This window comes from Xenopus laevis, chromosome 6L, assembly GCF_017654675.1.
Source record: "Xenopus laevis strain J_2021 chromosome 6L, Xenopus_laevis_v10.1, whole genome shotgun sequence".
Taxonomy (NCBI): Eukaryota; Metazoa; Chordata; class Amphibia; order Anura; family Pipidae; genus Xenopus; species Xenopus laevis.
The window spans coordinates 3,533,036-3,550,007 of NC_054381.1; the positions used below are offsets into that span (position 1 = coordinate 3,533,036).

Here is a 16,972-nt window from a genome sequence, read left to right on the forward strand (position 1 = left end):
TGCTGAACTGTTCATAAATGAACAATAAATAAAGGAATATTGCACTATTGTGTCAGGGGTTTTAAACACCAAAAATGTGTTTTTAATATTCTTGTATTTCTTTTATTTTAGGCCTTATTATCCTGAGTTATGTCACATACAAATAAGGATGATGATTACTTCTTATCCTGAATATGTGACAATACAAATAGAAGATGATGATACTTCTCATCCTGAATATGTCACAATACAAATGGAAGATGATGATACTTCTCATCCTGAATATGTCACAATACAAATAGAAGATGATGATACTTCTTATCCTGAATATGTCACAATACAATGGAAGATCGATGATACTTCTCATCCTGAATATGTGACAATACAAATAGAAGATGATGATACTTCTCATCCTGAATATGTCACAATACAAATAGAAGATGATGATACTTCTCATCCTGAATATGTGACAATACAAATAGAAGATGAGAATACTTCTTTATCCTGAATATGTCACAATACAAAATAGAAGATTATGATATTTCTTATCCTGAAATATGTGACAATACATAATAGAAGATGATGATACTTCTCATCCTGAATATGTGACAATAACAAATGAAGATGATGATACTTCTTATCCTGAATATGTGACAATACAAATAGAAGATGATGATACTTCTCATCCTGAATATGTCACAATACAAATAGAAGATGATGATACTTCTTATCCTGAATAATGTCACAATAACAAATAGAAAGATTATGATATTTCTTATCCTGAATATGTGACAATACAAATAGAAGATGAAATATATTCTTCCATCCTGAATATGTGACAATACAAATAGAAATGATGATACTTCTTTATCCTGAATATGTGACAATACAAAATAGAAGATGATGATACTTCTCATCCTGAATATGTCACAATACAAATGGAAGATGATGATGACTTCTCATCCTGAATATGTGACAATACAAAATAGAAGATGATGAAATACTTCTCATCCTGAATATGTCACAATACAAAATAGAAGATGATGAATACTTCCATTCCTGAATATGTCACAATACAAATGAAGATGATGATACTTCTTATCCTGAATATGTCACAATACAAATAGAAGATGATGATACTTCTTATCCTGAATATGTCACAATACAAATAGAAGATGATGATACTTTTATCCTGAATATGTCACAATACAAATAGAAGATGATGATGATGATAAGAGTGGACAATATAAGAGGTGAGTTTACTAAACTGTTATAATAAATGATTCTTTTTCATATACTTGCAAAGAATTAGATTTATTAACATTAATATTTTACGATAGGAACTCACTTATTAAACATTTAATATATTTGAATGGCCAGTGGGTGGTTAAATAATATTTACATGATTATAGCTAGAAGATCAAATATAACAGAAATATATCACTTTACTCAAGAGGATCAAAGCTGCTGTATTCTGTATAGTTTTTTTTAGCTTCATTAAACTTATGATTTGTGTCAGGGCGTTTTAACAACAGAAATATGTTTTAATATATTTATATTTCTTTAATTTCAGAACTTCCATTCCTGAATATGTCACAATACAAATGGATGATGATGATGATGGATTGTGCAAAACATAAGAGGTGTCCCGTTTGTTTTTGGCTCTTTTTGCCCTGGTTCTTTGCCCTTCTCACAGGGAGGGAGCAGTTATGGATGGATAAAAAGATTATATTTTTTATTATTGTAATCTATTTTTATATTAAATAAATATATATACATTATATGTTTGTATTTCTTATCTTGTTTATAATATTAATAGATTTTTTTGCATTTTTAATATGACACAATTAGAAACCTTTCTGATAAGTATCTCGTTATACAAAATAAGGGAACATCATTCTACAAAAAAGGAACGAGCTGCCCATGTGATTTCCCCAAACAAACATGTTGTTGGTAAATTCCCAATATTGGTGCTGTACTTGCTGCCATATATGAATTAGGCTTTTGGGTGACCATTGCAAGATCTGTGGGGGGGGAGATGATTTTTTTTATTTGGGGAGGTTAATAAATACTTCACGATTTCCCTAATTATATGTATAATGCACCAGAACAGATGACAGAGCAGTGCCAGTTTCATATACCCAGTACAGCTCTATCCATAGCTCCTGCCATAGAGACCCCATTATGTGACTGACCAAAAAAGCCCCTGATCAAATCTGAATGTGTGGCCCCAACTTTACCATTAGAAAGAGTTCTTATTTAGTTCACTTGAAATTATGTGCACAGATACACGGTTGTAGTTTTGGCCACCATGAAATCACATTCAAAAAATAGAAAGCAATTCAAAAAATTATAAATCGTATTATTTTCCCCTTAATGTAACAATAGATACAGTAGAGCCTGTGATTTCACTGGAAGCAAAAGTTCCACCTAATGTGCAATTATAATAATTCTGTGGGAAACTGATCATTTGCCGGATGATAGAGCCCTACATTTACTTTGATGTGAGGACCAGTATGTTCTAGTTGCCCCATTGTACCCTGACAACTGAGGCCAGAGAGAGAGGAGACTGAGAGAGGAGCCCAGAGACTGCAGGAGCGCAGGAGAGAAGTGGCAGAAAAAGCAGCCGGTGAGACAGAGAGAGTCACTGCCCTGTTTAGAGACATCAGGGAACAGCTGGAAGCCCTAGAGAAGCGACTCCTGAGTGACATCTCCAGCCAGAAAGAGAAGCTCTCACTCACACTCACTGATCTGATCCAGGAGCTGGAAATAAAGAAGGACGAGCTGTCCAGGAAGATCCGTCACATTGAGGAGCTGTGCAACATGGCAGATCCACTCACTGTCCTACAGGAACGGGAATCACACAAGAAATGCCTTTTAACAAAAATGAAGAAGGTCCAGATCCAAGTTGTCTTGAAGGGGAACTAAGACACAATTCTCAAATAGACAGCACCAGGCAGTGACGTTGAAAAAGCCTTTATTTTAAAAATGGGTTTTTCTTGGACAGTACAGGAGAAGTTGAAGGGGAACTAAACCTACAACCTGCCTGTTTTAAAGGAACAGGTCAGTATTCAACTAAAAAAAAACAAAACAGATTTATTCAGGGGCTTGGTATGTGCCTGGGGATTCAGTGTACAGGGGCCCTACACTTATAGAGGGAAAGGTTAAAACTAAGTAAGCCTGATCAGAATGATCCACCTAAATATACCAGTAAACCCTCAAAGTAATGCTGCTCTGAGTCCTCTGTCAAAAGAAACAGCACATTTCTTTCCTTCTATTGTGTGCTCATGGGCTTCTGTATCAGACTTCCTGTTTTCAGCTTAATCCTCCAGGGCTAGGGCTTGAGCATGCTCAGTTTGTTCCTCTCCCCCCTTTCCCTTCTCTGCTGATGTCACACCAAGCTAATATGGCAGCTGCTATTCTAAACAAACAGAGAGCTTCATGTATGGTAAAACATTCTACAGAATAAATATAGCATTCTAACTTGCACTATTGCAGCTAATCTATTTGCAATAAAATGCCTCCGTAGCTTTCCTTCTCCTTTAAGGGAACAGTTTAGTGTAAAAATAGATAAGACTGTGCAAAATATGTTAAACATCCAATCACTCCAGCCTTTATAAATTACATTTTGGCCAACTTACTATATCGGAATTTTTTATTTATTTTGCATGTTCTATTTACCCAGTTTTTATTTTTACACTGAACTGTTCCTTGTAGGTGTGCGGTTAACCGAAATTTCTTGGCTACTGTTCCTTGTAGGGCCATGTACACTGAACCCCAGTCCACATAGCTGCCCCTGAATAAATCTCCAATCTGTTCTACTGTGCCAAGGGTACCCCACTATTAACCCTAATGATGCTGGAAATACTCCTTTCTGGAGAGAGTATACCCAAGTACTAAATCAGAAACCCAAATTATATGATATATAAAAAAAGATGAATCCTTAACGTAACAGTATGTAAAGTATGTAAAGTCCCAATATGCAAGATTAAAATCCAATACTTTAAGGTACAAAAATATTAACATATTGGCTGAAACACAAGTTATAGCAGCACTGGTGGAAATAATATTTCTCATGTATACAGACACTGAACAAGCCTCCAGGTCAACGGGGGATACGTGTAGTTGCACCCATCCCATGATGCTTTTATAACTCCACCCAGTAACATTAAGCCCCACCTCTTGTCAGATCTGCAGCATTGGGAATGTCAGACTGGTGGGAAACTGACCAGCAGGTGGCGCTGTTGTAACAAAATGTATTCATATTAACAGTACATGTATCATTCAATATCTTGGAACATAAAACAAATAATGAATGTACATTACACAAGTGCTTAGAATAGCTCCCTCATCAACTATACATTCACTTATTTTTAAGGTTTACTTATCCTTTAAGGAAAAGGGTTACAAGCCTGGGTAGTGGATTGGTGCCGAGCCTGTAGGAGGAGGGTTCCTTGGTAATGGGGGAGGGAGTTTAACCAGCCAAATAGAGTGGGGGGGTGTCGGCATAGGGAATGGAGGGTAGGAGTGATTAGGAGGGGGGATGGTACTGGGGGTACAAGAGGTTGGTGTGGGATATAGCTGACAATGAGTTGGAAGATCTCAGCTTTACGTGCAGCGCGTCTCTCTGGTGGGACCAACTTCATACCCGGCAGCATGGATTTAAGGAAAACGTGATCCGGACAATCTTCTACTTTACTCTCTGCATTTTGTTTTGTGAGAACGTCCACAAGGCAACGCAACATTCCCACAAGTGTTCCTCAACTCCCTCCAAGCGACTGCGTTTCCTACTGGAGGCGGAGTCTGAAGAGACAATGAAGTTGATGGGGGGGGAGCAGCGGGGGATGGGGGATCAGTTCTGCTCATGGGAGGGGGGCGGCCATTGAAAACTGCTCCCTTCTCTCCTGGGGGAAGCGCCTTCTTCCTTAAATGGCTGAGAATCAAGAGTAAATGGAAGGGTTATATACTCAAGAGTCACTTACAGTAACCATAGAATCTGTAACATCAGGTCATCATTAAAATACACAGCTATGAATAGCCAAGAAAATATATCCTTGATACACAATGAATATCCTGTAAATTATACAGTGTATAATGTACCCCCTACTGTAATTTATAAAGATATTACAAGTCACCGAGGAGTTATGTGACCATATAAAAGGACGAGGCCACAGGCCTCGGTGACTTCTGATATCATCATAAATTTCTAGTAGGGGGTACATTATGCATTATAATCTACATTTTGTGGGGGGGGTCGGAGTCGAAATTTTGGTCGCCAGCGTCCGTTTTGGGCACGCCAGCGTCCGTTTCGGCCGTGCGGCGTCAAATTCTGACGCGCCAAAATTTGGCTGCCTGGGCGTCCCTGTTTTAAATGCCGTGTTCTGATGCCAGAACGCGCCGTTTATAAGGATATAATTTACAGTCTGGTCCCATAGGGAAATGACCAGACTGTAGATTATATAGTGAATAAAGTACCCCCTCTTGTAAAATATAAGGATATTATTAGTTACCGAGGAGTTTCATGACCATATAAAAACACGAGGCCGAAGGCCGAGTGTTTTTTATACAGGTCATGGAACTCCGAGGTAACTTCTAATATCCTCATATTTTACAACTGGGGTACTTTATTTATTATAATACACAAATTTTAGTGAGTCATGTGACAGAAATGACATCACTACTCACCGTTTATAACTGATGACATCACTACTCACCGTTTATAAGGATATAATTTACAGGATATTCATGGCTTTTGTGTATTATATCCTTATAATACACAAAAGCCATGAATATCTTATAAATTATATCCTTATAAACGGTGAGTTCTGATGTCATCAGTTATAAGTGGTGAGTTCTGATGTCATCAGTTAACGGTGAGTAGCGATGTTATTTTTGGTACGACTCACTGAAACTTGTGTATTATAATAAATAAAGTATTCACTACTTTATTCACTATATAATACACAATGAATATCCTGTAAATTATATCCTTATAAATATTGCTTAGCGATGTCATCAGTTATAATTGGAGCTTAGTGATGTCATTTCTGTCACATGACTCACTGAAACTTGTTTATTATAATAAATAAAGAACCCTCTGTTGCAAAATACAGGTATGGGACCGGTTATCCAGAATGCTCAGGGCCTGGGGTTTTCCGGATAATGGATCATTCCGTAATTTGGATCTTCATACCTTACATGTACTAAAAAATCATATACACATTAAATAAACCCAATAGGCTGGTTTTGCCTCCAATAAGGATTAATTATATCTTAGTTGGGATCAAGTAATGAAAATAATTTTGAATGTGAGCCCTTAAAGGGGTGGTTCACCTTTAAAGGAAAACTATACCCCCAAACAATGTAGGTCTCTATTAAAAGATACTGAGTAAAACAGCTCATGTGTAAAACCCTGCTTCATGTAAATGAACCATTATCATAATAATATACTTTTTTAGTAGCATGTGCCATTGGGTAATCATAAATAGAAAATTGCCATTTTAAAAAATAAGGGCCGCCCCCAGAGATCGTAAGATTCACTGTGCACACATACAAACCACATGTAAGGTCACATGAGCCAATTAACAGACAGAGTTCTGCCTTTTGCTTCCTCACTTCTTCCTGTTACAGTTAGTGTTGTAGTATTTCTGGTCAGGTGATCTCTGAGGCAGCACAGATAGAGTCACAAAATGGTGGTTCAAGGCAAGAGATGTAAAAGGGCAATATTTATGTAAATATATATTCCAGTTTGGTAAGATTCTTTAATGTCATTCAATTTGATATAAACTATCTGTTGCTTAAGTATTCATTTTGGGGGTATAGTTTTCCTTTAAGTTTACTTTTAGTATGCTAGAGAATGTTCAATTCTAAGCAACTATTCAATTCGTCTTCATTATCTATTCTTTATAGTTTCTAAAGTATTTGCCGTCTTTCTTCAGACTCTTTCCAGCTTTCAAATGGGGGTCACTGACCTCATCTAAAAACAAATGCTCTACAAATGTATTGTTACTCATGTTTCTATTCAGGGCTCTCCTATTCATATTCCAGTCTCTTATTCAAATCAATGCATGGTTGCTAGGGAAATTTGGGCCCGAGCAACTAGTTTGCTGAAATTTCAAACTGCAGAGCTGCTGAATAAAATGCTAAATAAGTCAAAAACCACAAATAATAAATAAAAACAAAATGCAAATTGTCTCAGAATATCCCTAACTACATCATACAAACAAACAGTTAACTCAAAGATCAACAACCCCTTTAACAAGCTTTCAAATAATTTGCCACCACTGATGTCAGACTTACTGGCCTATAATTGCCAGGCTGAGATTGTAATCCTTTTTTCAATACAGGAATGACATCATCTTTCTTCCAATCCATAGGTACCATACCTGATAAAAGCCAGAGAGAATAGAGGCCGGTCTAAAACTGAACTAATTTCTTAGTACTTGAGGGTGTATTCCATATGGCCCTGGCAGCTTTGAGTGAATCTTTATGCACAATATCTTGTATTATATAAATACATACATTACATATAGAATTTTGCCATCAGCTCTAATCACGTCTTTGTAATATCAGTTGTGCCTTTAATTCTTAAAGTATGTATTCTAAAAAAATAAATTCATTTAAATTTAAATGTAGGACAGATGTCAAGGAATTCCATAACCCACAGGCTCATACCTTTATGTGGTCAGAGAACCCCTCAGTGACTTCCAATATCCTTATCATTTACAGTAGGGGGTACATTATCCCTTATAATACATGAGTGATACTCAGAGTTCCCTGTATAACTCAGCCTGTAGCCTTGTGTCTTTATATGGTCACAGAACAACCCCCCAGTGACTTCTAATATCCTTATCATTTACAGTAGGGGTACATTATCCCTTATAATACATGAGTGATACTCAGAGTTCCCTGTATAACTCAGCCTGTAGCCTTGTGTCTTTATATGGTCACAGAACAACCCCTCAGTGACTTCTAATATCCTTATGATTTACAGTAGGGGGTACATAATCCCTTATAATACATGAGTGATACTTAGAGTTCCCTGTATAACTCAGCCTGCAGCCTTGTGCCTTTATATGGTCACAGAACAACCCCTCAGACTTCTAATATCCTTATCATTTACAGTAGGGGGTACATTATCCCTTATAATACATGAGTATAACTCAGCCTGCAGCCTTGTGCCTTTATATGGTCACAGAACAACCCCTCAGTGACTTCTAATATCCTTATCATTTACAGTAGGGGGTTACATTATCCTTATATACATGAGTGATACTCAGAGTTCCCTGTTAACTCAGCCTGCAGCCTTGTGCCTTTATATGGTCACAGAACAACCCCTCAGACTTCTAATATCCTTATCATTTACAGTAGGGGGTACATTATCCCTTATAATACATGAGTGATACTCAGAGTTCCCTGTATAACTCAGCCTGCAGCCGTGTTTCTTTATATGGTCACAGAACAACCCCTCAGTGACTTCTAATATCCTTCAAAAGGATTGCACACAGTCAAAGATACAAAAATAATTTTATTAGACACTTACATAATAGCAGGTCGCCCTACGCGTTTCGACCACATGAGTGGTTTTCATCAGGGGCCAAATATTATACAATTACTAAAAAGTATTAAAAAGCAGAACGATTGTAAGCAGTTGACAGTTTAAATACCTTTTTGAAACTCATAGCTGTCCCAAAACCACATGTTTTTCGGCATGTGACGTCATTTCCGCTTAGCGTAGGCTGATGACAGGAAGTATGCGTCTATATTCCTCAGTGGAACGCACTTGCGTTCCATTCACATTTGGAGCATGCGCAAAGCATGAACCATTGTTTCTATTAGCCAGTGGAACGCACTAGCGTTTTATCCAGATTCGGCGCATGCGCAATGCCTGCCCTTCGTCCTACAACATCACAAATGATCATATAAAGAGATTAAAGCCTAATCTATGCCGAAAAAGTGCGGAAGTGGGACTCCCTATGTCAGTTACTTAATGTGTCCCACTGGGCACTTCTCTAATGTCTAATGAACCCATGGCATATACACAGGGATCTATAGTAACCTATAGTAATCTATAAAGCAAGGACATGGGAGGTAATCACATATTAGTGAGCCACTGATTAAACAAAAAACTTGTGTGTATGATCTTGTATGTCCAACATGTTATTCTGAAAGGAAAAAGACAAAATAAATAAAAATATAAAAGTAAAACCAAAAATAAATCAAAGACTCATATATTTCTATATATCAGACAAACTAACCACAATCTAAATCTAACCCCACAGTTATGCATCATATGTGTCTTGAAGACACGATCCAGAAATCTGTGTACTGATCGAAAGAACAGACATACCTACCCAAGGAGTCCCAAAATTTGAAGACCCAAAATATGAAGAGGCAATTCCGTATATGTAGAAGCCGAGCATGGAGCCAGATATAATAATTATCTACTCTGTAAGAAACAGGATAAATTCAATAAATCATTCAAACCAGAGGGAGTCACAGTATTTAACCGAAAAATCCACTCTGCTTCCCTGTTGTTTTTATCCAACCCTCCGGTTGAATGAGGGATCTGATCAATGCCCATAACACGTAACGAAGATACATTGTGATTATGTTCCTTACAATGTTGAACTAAAGGTGTAGATTCTCTCTCTAATCTGATCACACTTTTATGTTTAATAAATCTGTCTTTTAGCTTTTGTACCGTCTTGCCTACATAATACAAGCCGCATGGAGAGACCAATATATATACCACATATGTTGATTGGCAGGTAATCCTATGTTTAATTTGAAATCTTTGTAAAGTTCTCGGGTGGGCAAACGAAGTGCCCTGAATCATGCTATTGCAAATGGAACAATTGTAACACTTATAATTGCCAGGTTGGGGATTGTGTAAAAAATGAGGAGTAGAATAATGTGCTTTGTTATTCGCCTTAACTAGCAGGTCCCTAAGATTCCTTCCTCTTTTATAAGATAACATAGGAGGTCCTGGACATAAATGGCCAATAATGGCATCAGTTTGAATATGGTGCCAATGTTTCTTCACTATATGAGTAATGTATCGACTAGCAGTTGTATACTTGGTGACAAAAACTTTTTTGTCACCATCTCTTTTGTCTTATCTGACTTCGTTCGACACTGACTTGTGTGGGGGGCAGTGAGACCCTAATTAATTAGCAATTGAGAGGGATAGGTTTGTGTAGAGCAATACTAATCGATGCAGGTAACACAAGTAAGCAAAGCTCTTACCCTCAAGCCCACAAACCCCCTTTTCCATCAATAGCCCAAGTTACCTCTGGGAGCCCCACAAGTAGCAGGACCTGCAGGTGCACAGGGGGAGGCAGCAGTGCAGCTCTCGTGGGAAACTCACCTGACTATGTAAATACCAGTGGTGTAAATGGAGCTCAACCTGCAATGTGATTGGTAGATTAGACATGGGCGGAGCTTGCAGTTTAATTGGACCGTCTAGAATCCAATATCTTACCATAGCCCCCCGACTTCAGTCTGCAGCTGAAAAAATCCCATGGCGAAATCTAAGCAACTTTTCAACTGACCTTTTTGCTTTCTGTTTTATAGTTTTTGAATTATTTGCCTTCTTCTTCTTCTGACTCTTTCCAGCTTTCACTTTCACTGACCCCATCTAAAAAAACAAATGCTCTGTAAGGCTACACATTTATTTTTATTTCTACTTTTTATTACTCCTCTTTCTATTCAGGCCTCTCCTATTCATATTCCTGTCTCTTAATCAAATCAATGCATGGTTGCTAGGGGAATTTGGACCCTAGAAACCAAATTGCCAAAATTACAAACTGTAGAACTGCTGAATAAAAAGCGAAATAACTAAAAAAAACCACAAATAATAAAAAATGAAAACCAATTGCAAATAGTTACAGAATATCACTATCTGCACCATATAAAGAGTTAATTTAAAGGTGAACAACACCTCTAATTCTGAGGGAACTCCCACCACACGTATGATATATGTTGGGTGTCGGACATCTGTGCTCATGTGCAGTGCAATTTTTAAAGACCCAGCACTCACATTTCCCAGGAAATAATTTTAGGTAAATACTGAATGTCACTGCACCAGACTTGCTGCAACTCCCTGCCTGCAACTCCCTGCATGAACTTCAAGGATTAGCCTATGGCTGGGGCCCAGGAAGAGAACCCCAAATAAAATATAGGGTGGGGGCCATATAATTGTGTCATGTAATAAATGGATCTCACAGGGCCCCACAGCAACATTATTTGGGGTCACACTAAGGAATAACAATTTTCTTTATAAATAGATTTTAAAACAGTTTATCAGCCAGTGTCCAACTCACTGTACCCCAATACCCACTGGGTCCTGAGAGGGCAACTCCAGATAAAATAGGGGGAGTGATGCTGTTTCCCCTGCAGTATCTGGGTCTCTCTCTCTCTCTCTCTCTATATAAACTGTATATATTTAATGCACTGTGTGAATTCCCTGGTCTCTGAGCAGTGACATACAAGTGAATCTGACGTTTTATAGAATAGTTCTGTATGGGTAGGGAGGGAATGGACCCCTGGGTGTAACTCACAGATAAAGGGACGCTAGCAACTGTCAGCAGGAATCTCTAATACAGTAATATTTGCCCACCAATGAAATGGCCGACACAACCTCTGTCTCAGTGACAGCTCCATCTCATTGGTTTTCATTGTGTGGCCTCTACCCAATCTCAGCATCAGTAGCAGCATAGTGAGGGCACTCAGGTTCTCAGTGAGACGGGTATGAGTGAGACAGGTATGAGTGAGACAGTTATGAGTGAGACAGGTATGAGTGAGACAGGTATGAGTGAGACAGGTATGAGTGAGACAGGTATCAGTGAGACAGTTATGAGTGAGACAGGTATGAGTGAGACAGGTATGAGTGAGACAGGTATGAGTGAGACAGGTATGAGTGAGACGGTTATGTGTGAGACGGGTATGAGTGAGACTGGTATGAGTGAGACGGGTATGAGTGAGACGGGTATGAGTGAGACAGCTATGAGTGAGACAGGTATGAGTGAGACAGGTATGAGTGAGACAGGTATGAGTGAGACAGTTATGAGTGAGACAGGTATGAGTGAGACAGGTATGAGTGAGACAGGTATGAGTGAGACAGGTATGAGTGAGACAGGTATCAGTGAGACAGGAATGAGGGAGACAGGTATGAGTGAGACAGGTATGAGTGAGACAGGTATGAGTGAGACAGGTATGAGTGAGACAGGTATGAGTGAGACAGGTATGAGTGAGACAGGTATCAGTGAGACAGGTATGAGTGAGACAGGTATGAGTGAGACGGGTATGAGTGAGACAGGTATGAGTGAGACAGGTATGAGTGAGACAGGTATCAGTGAGACAGGTATGAGTGAGACAGGTATCAGTGAGACAGGTATGAGTGAGACAGGTATGAGTGAGACAGGTATGAGTGAGACTGGTATGAGTGAGACAGGTATGAGTGAGACAGGTATCAGTGAGACAGGTATCAGTGAGACAGGTATGAGTGAGACGGGTATGAGTGAGACAGGTATGAGTGAGACAGGTATGAGTGAGACAGGTATGAGTGAGACAGGTATGAGTGAGACAGGTATGAGTGAGACGGGTATGAGTGAGACGGGTATGAGTGAGACGGGTATGAGTGAGACAGGTATGAGTGAGACAGGTATGAGTGAGACAGGTATGAGTGAGACAGGTATCAGTGAGAATTCCCCTGGCAATGCCATAGGTACCATAGAAATCTGCTTTCTAGATCTCTTCTGCAGTTCTCTTCCAGGTTTGACTAATTACTGATTTGTTGGAACCCCCCCCCCCCACACACACACACACACACAGAGCCAGTGAATGGAGCCAATGGGAACATTTGGGTGACTTTATTCTATAAATCAGTAGAAAAAGACACTTTTTGATATTTTGTATTATACAAATCAATCATGAAAGAAAGAGAGAAGATGAAACGTAATGAATCCAGCGCCTGGTGTTACTGTGCTACATATTGCTGGAATACAGAGAAACATGGTAGAAATAATAAGGGGGATCGTTACTTGTGTTTAGCAGTTGAGCTGACGATTAAAGGCGGGGAGCAACCAATCTGTAGCCCAGGAGAACATTTTTGCCCTTCATTATTCTCACTTTGGCCGGGAGCAGCTCTGTCTAATGAACATTTCTTTGCCTCAAGCACTTTATTCCTTCATTAAACTGCATTCAGTGTTTCTTCTCTTCAGCGGAAAATAGAGAAATTCTGGTTTTCATAGTGTGATTCTTTTAGTGATGTGCCTCTCGCAGTTCTCACATTATCATGGGATTTAGCAAACGCCAATCAGTGGCCTATGTCTGGCTCCTGGAGCTAACGCTCTAACAGGGATTCCATGGGCCCCGTAGCTTATGGGTTGGAGGTTGGAGGATATAACATAACAACTCTACCCCAGTGTTCCTTGGTCTTTTTTTATTGGGGGCCCTGATTGTTCTGGAATCAGTTTTAGTGTTTGGGAATTAATTGTGTGACTCATTTTAATTGCTTTTAAAAATGACTTTATAAAGGGGTGAAGCAGATGCACTGAAACTGCGACCAGGGACCCCACTTGGATTTATTGTCTATAAAAGATTAACATTTTGTAGTGAAACCATGAGGAGGAGGAGGAGCTGAGAGGAAGGAGTCATTCTGTGCAATTACAGATAAGTCTGTGTTACCCCCAAGTCTGTGTTACCCCCAAGTCTGTGTTACCCCTGTAGGTGTGAGTGAGATATTAATGACAAGACCATGATATTATCCCAGGACAGAGGCCACTTATGTGAATAGAAATGGGGGGATGGGACTTGGGTCAGTGAGTGAGACCAGAAGTAAAACACTTGGGCCCCTCGTGGCAAAGAGATAAAAGTAGAAATGACCGAGGATTCCATTGTGTAACAACTATATACTATTTCTAGCATTCATATCAGCCCTCTGAACTGGGACCCCCTGTATAATCTGAACTACAACTCCCGGCATCCTACTCCACTGCTGCTGGATACTGGGAGTTGTACTAGAGCTGAGGGAGCAGTGAGCAATAACCTCATTACTACATAAATACTGGCAATAGTGAACTCTCCTCACACAAAGGAATCACAAGTCTGTGTCATTTCTCAACATGGGAACCCAATCCTTTGTGACTTGCCTGGGGAGGGGCCCTTGTGTCCCTGAGCTTGACATCAGCTGTGTGACAGGAAAGAGATGGAACTAACCAGCATGCACTGCTCTCATCCACTCTCAATTCTACTCAGTAACAAGCAGAAAACAGTCAAACTCATCAGACACATCCTTTAACTGCACTCAAATCCATTTGTCTCTAATCTGGTGCCACGTGTGACTGACCCTGCACTGCCAGCTCTCCTGATTAGCATCTGCCCACCAGCAACATGGCCGTGTCTGTGCAGTAGGGACAACTCTGACACACAATCATTTCATTGGTCTCAAACCAAACAAGCTCATTGGCTGAAGGGCGGAGCTGCCTTCCCAGGGGGAGGAGTGAGATCTTTGTGCTTCTCTCTGTACCCAGACCTGATAGAGGGAAAGGCTGAACCTTCCTGTAACTACTTCCTGTAACTTCTTCCTGTTTCCTGTGTCCCTGGGCTGCTGGGAAATTGATTTTCCCTCCTCCTGCTGCTGCTGTAATGTCTGTGAGAGAGAAGTTCTCTCCTCAGTAACAGTGATTGTCAGACACTAGAGAGTTTGCTAAATACACAGTTCATAGGGCTTCTGAGGCACAATCCTGTGGTGATATTTGTTTGTTTAAATGCACTAATAGAATAGTTCTATGAAACAACAGGGAGACATTGTTTTGCTTTCCCACAGATCCCTCATCCTAGTTAATGGCTGCAGCCTCTCTTTATGGCTTTGCTGCAAGTTTGAGTGATCCCATTCCCAGGAGAGGCGTGTGTGGGGCCTGTCAGCAGAACAAGGGACAGATGTTATAGAGGGTAATTCTAAGCAACTCGCCCCTCGTTTTCAAACTGTGGGTCACTGACCATCTAAAAAGAAACGCTCTGTAAGGCTATGGGCTCACAGGCTGAAGGCTCCGGCCTGCAAACACACACAGGCTGAGAGAAGCAGATCTGCTCAGTGTCCTGCTCCATTCACTTGAATCAGCCTGTGTCACATACAGTGGAACTGAGATCAGCCCAAATACATGAAAGGAGACATCTCAGGGCTGATCTCAGTTCCACTGTATGTGACACAGGCTGATTCAAGTGAATGGAGCAGGACACTGAGCAGATCTGCTTCTCTCAGCCTGTGTGTGTTTGCAGGCCGGAGCCTTCAGCCTGTGAGCCCATAGCCTAAGGCTACAAAATGTTATTGCTGCTTTTTATTCCTCCTCTTTCTATTCAGGCCTCTCCTATTCATATTCCTGATAAATCTGCAGCGGGTTCCTGTACACGGCATTTCAGATGGAATGAAATAAAGGGAGGCTGTTGGCTCACTGTGGCTGCTCATGTGCCAGGGATATAGTGAGACTGTAACTCTCTATTGCTGAATACAGAGGTGCAAGGAATTCCTTGTTAAAGGGGTGATTCACCTTTCAGTTAACAAAGTATGTTATAGACTGGCCAATTATAAGAACATTTTGAACTGGCCTTCATTTTTCTTTTTTTATAGTTTTTGCCTTCTTCTTCTGACTCTTTACAGCTTTCAAATGGGGGTCACTGACCCCATCTGAAAAACAAATGCTCTGTAAGGCTACATATGTATTGTTATTGCTACTTTTTATTATTCATCTTTCTGTTCAGACCTCTCCTATTCATATTCCAGTCTCCTATTCAAATCAATGCATGGTTGCTAGGGGAATTTGGAACCCAGCAACCAGACTCCTGAAACAACAAACTGGAGAGCTGCTGAATAAAAAGCTAAATAACTCAAAAAACACAAATAATAAAAAAAGAAAACCAAATGAAAATTGTCTCAGAATATAACTCTCTACATCATACTAAGGGGCCGATTCATCAAGCTCGAGTGAAGGATTCGAAGTAAAAAAAAACTTCGAATTTCGAAGTATTTTTTGGGCTACTTCGACTATCGAATGGGCTACTTCGACCTTCGACTTCGACTACGACTTCGAATCGAAGGATTCGAAGTAAAAATCGTTCGACTATTCGACCATTCGATATTCGAAGTACTGTCTCTTTAAAAAAAACTTCGACCCCCTAGTTCGGCAGCTAAAAGCTACCGAAGTCAATGTTAGCCTATGGGGAAGGTCCCCATAGGCTTGCCTAAGTTTTTTTGATCAAAGGATATTCCTTCGATCGTTGGATTTAAATCCTTTGAATCGTTCGATCGAAGGAATAATCCTTCGATCGTACGATGGCAGAATTTGCGCTAAATCCTTCGACTTCGATATCCGAAGTCGAAGGATTTAAATTCCTAGTCGAATATCGAGGGTTAATTAACCCTCGATATTCGACCCTTGATGAATCGGCCCCTAACAGTTAATTTAAAGGTGAACAACCCCTTTTATAGGAGATAAAAATATCCCAGCTTTCCTCACATCTGTCTTTTCCTTACTGGCAGCTTCCCCGGAGCCACAACCAGAAATATTACAGGGAATGGAAGAACTGAACACTGAAAGTTCAGCAGTACCAGTTAGTGATGGGGGTAAGTAGACAGGGAGTGTGTGTGTAACACTGATAGTAATTATCCCCCTGTTTGTGCCAGTGAGACAGGTATGAGTGTGAGTTCCCCTGGCAATGCCATAGATACCAGAGCAATCAATTGCAAAGTTGTACAGTCTGTGGTGTCTCTCAAGCAAACACATCCCTTCCCACCTTTAACCCACACCAGCCCCATTGTAAAGACCAATTTAATGAAGATCCAGGGAACAGTGAGTGAAGTGTATAGTCTTGTGGAGTTGCGCTGCAGTGTGTTGTTTGTTAAACATGTTTTGTGAAACTCTTACCCTTTATCATTTTTATGACTGTGGCAATGTGATAACAAAAGACATATTTCACTCTGCAGCTCTACATG

At 39.8% G+C, this 16,972-nt stretch overlaps 2 protein-coding genes and 1 long non-coding RNA gene across 4 annotated transcripts in view; 1 reads left to right on the top strand and 2 right to left on the bottom strand.

Moving 5' to 3' along the window:
- LOC108719524 (gastrula zinc finger protein XlCGF57.1-like) overlaps positions 1–16,972 on the bottom strand; it is a 385,853-nt gene that overhangs the window by 130,644 nt on the left and 238,237 nt on the right. The window lies entirely within an intron of this gene.
- The window catches only part of LOC108718440 (gastrula zinc finger protein XlCGF57.1-like), a 111,389-nt gene that overhangs the window by 12,211 nt on the left and 82,206 nt on the right, over positions 1–16,972 (top strand). The window lies entirely within an intron of this gene.
- LOC108705757 lies at positions 4,753–10,566 on the bottom strand. The gene is made up of 4 exons (XR_005962025.1): positions 10,272–10,566; positions 9,333–9,427; positions 8,522–9,143; positions 4,753–4,912 (listed from the first exon to the last, which is right to left on the bottom strand). It is a non-coding gene; the product is annotated as an uncharacterized LOC108705757 (long non-coding RNA).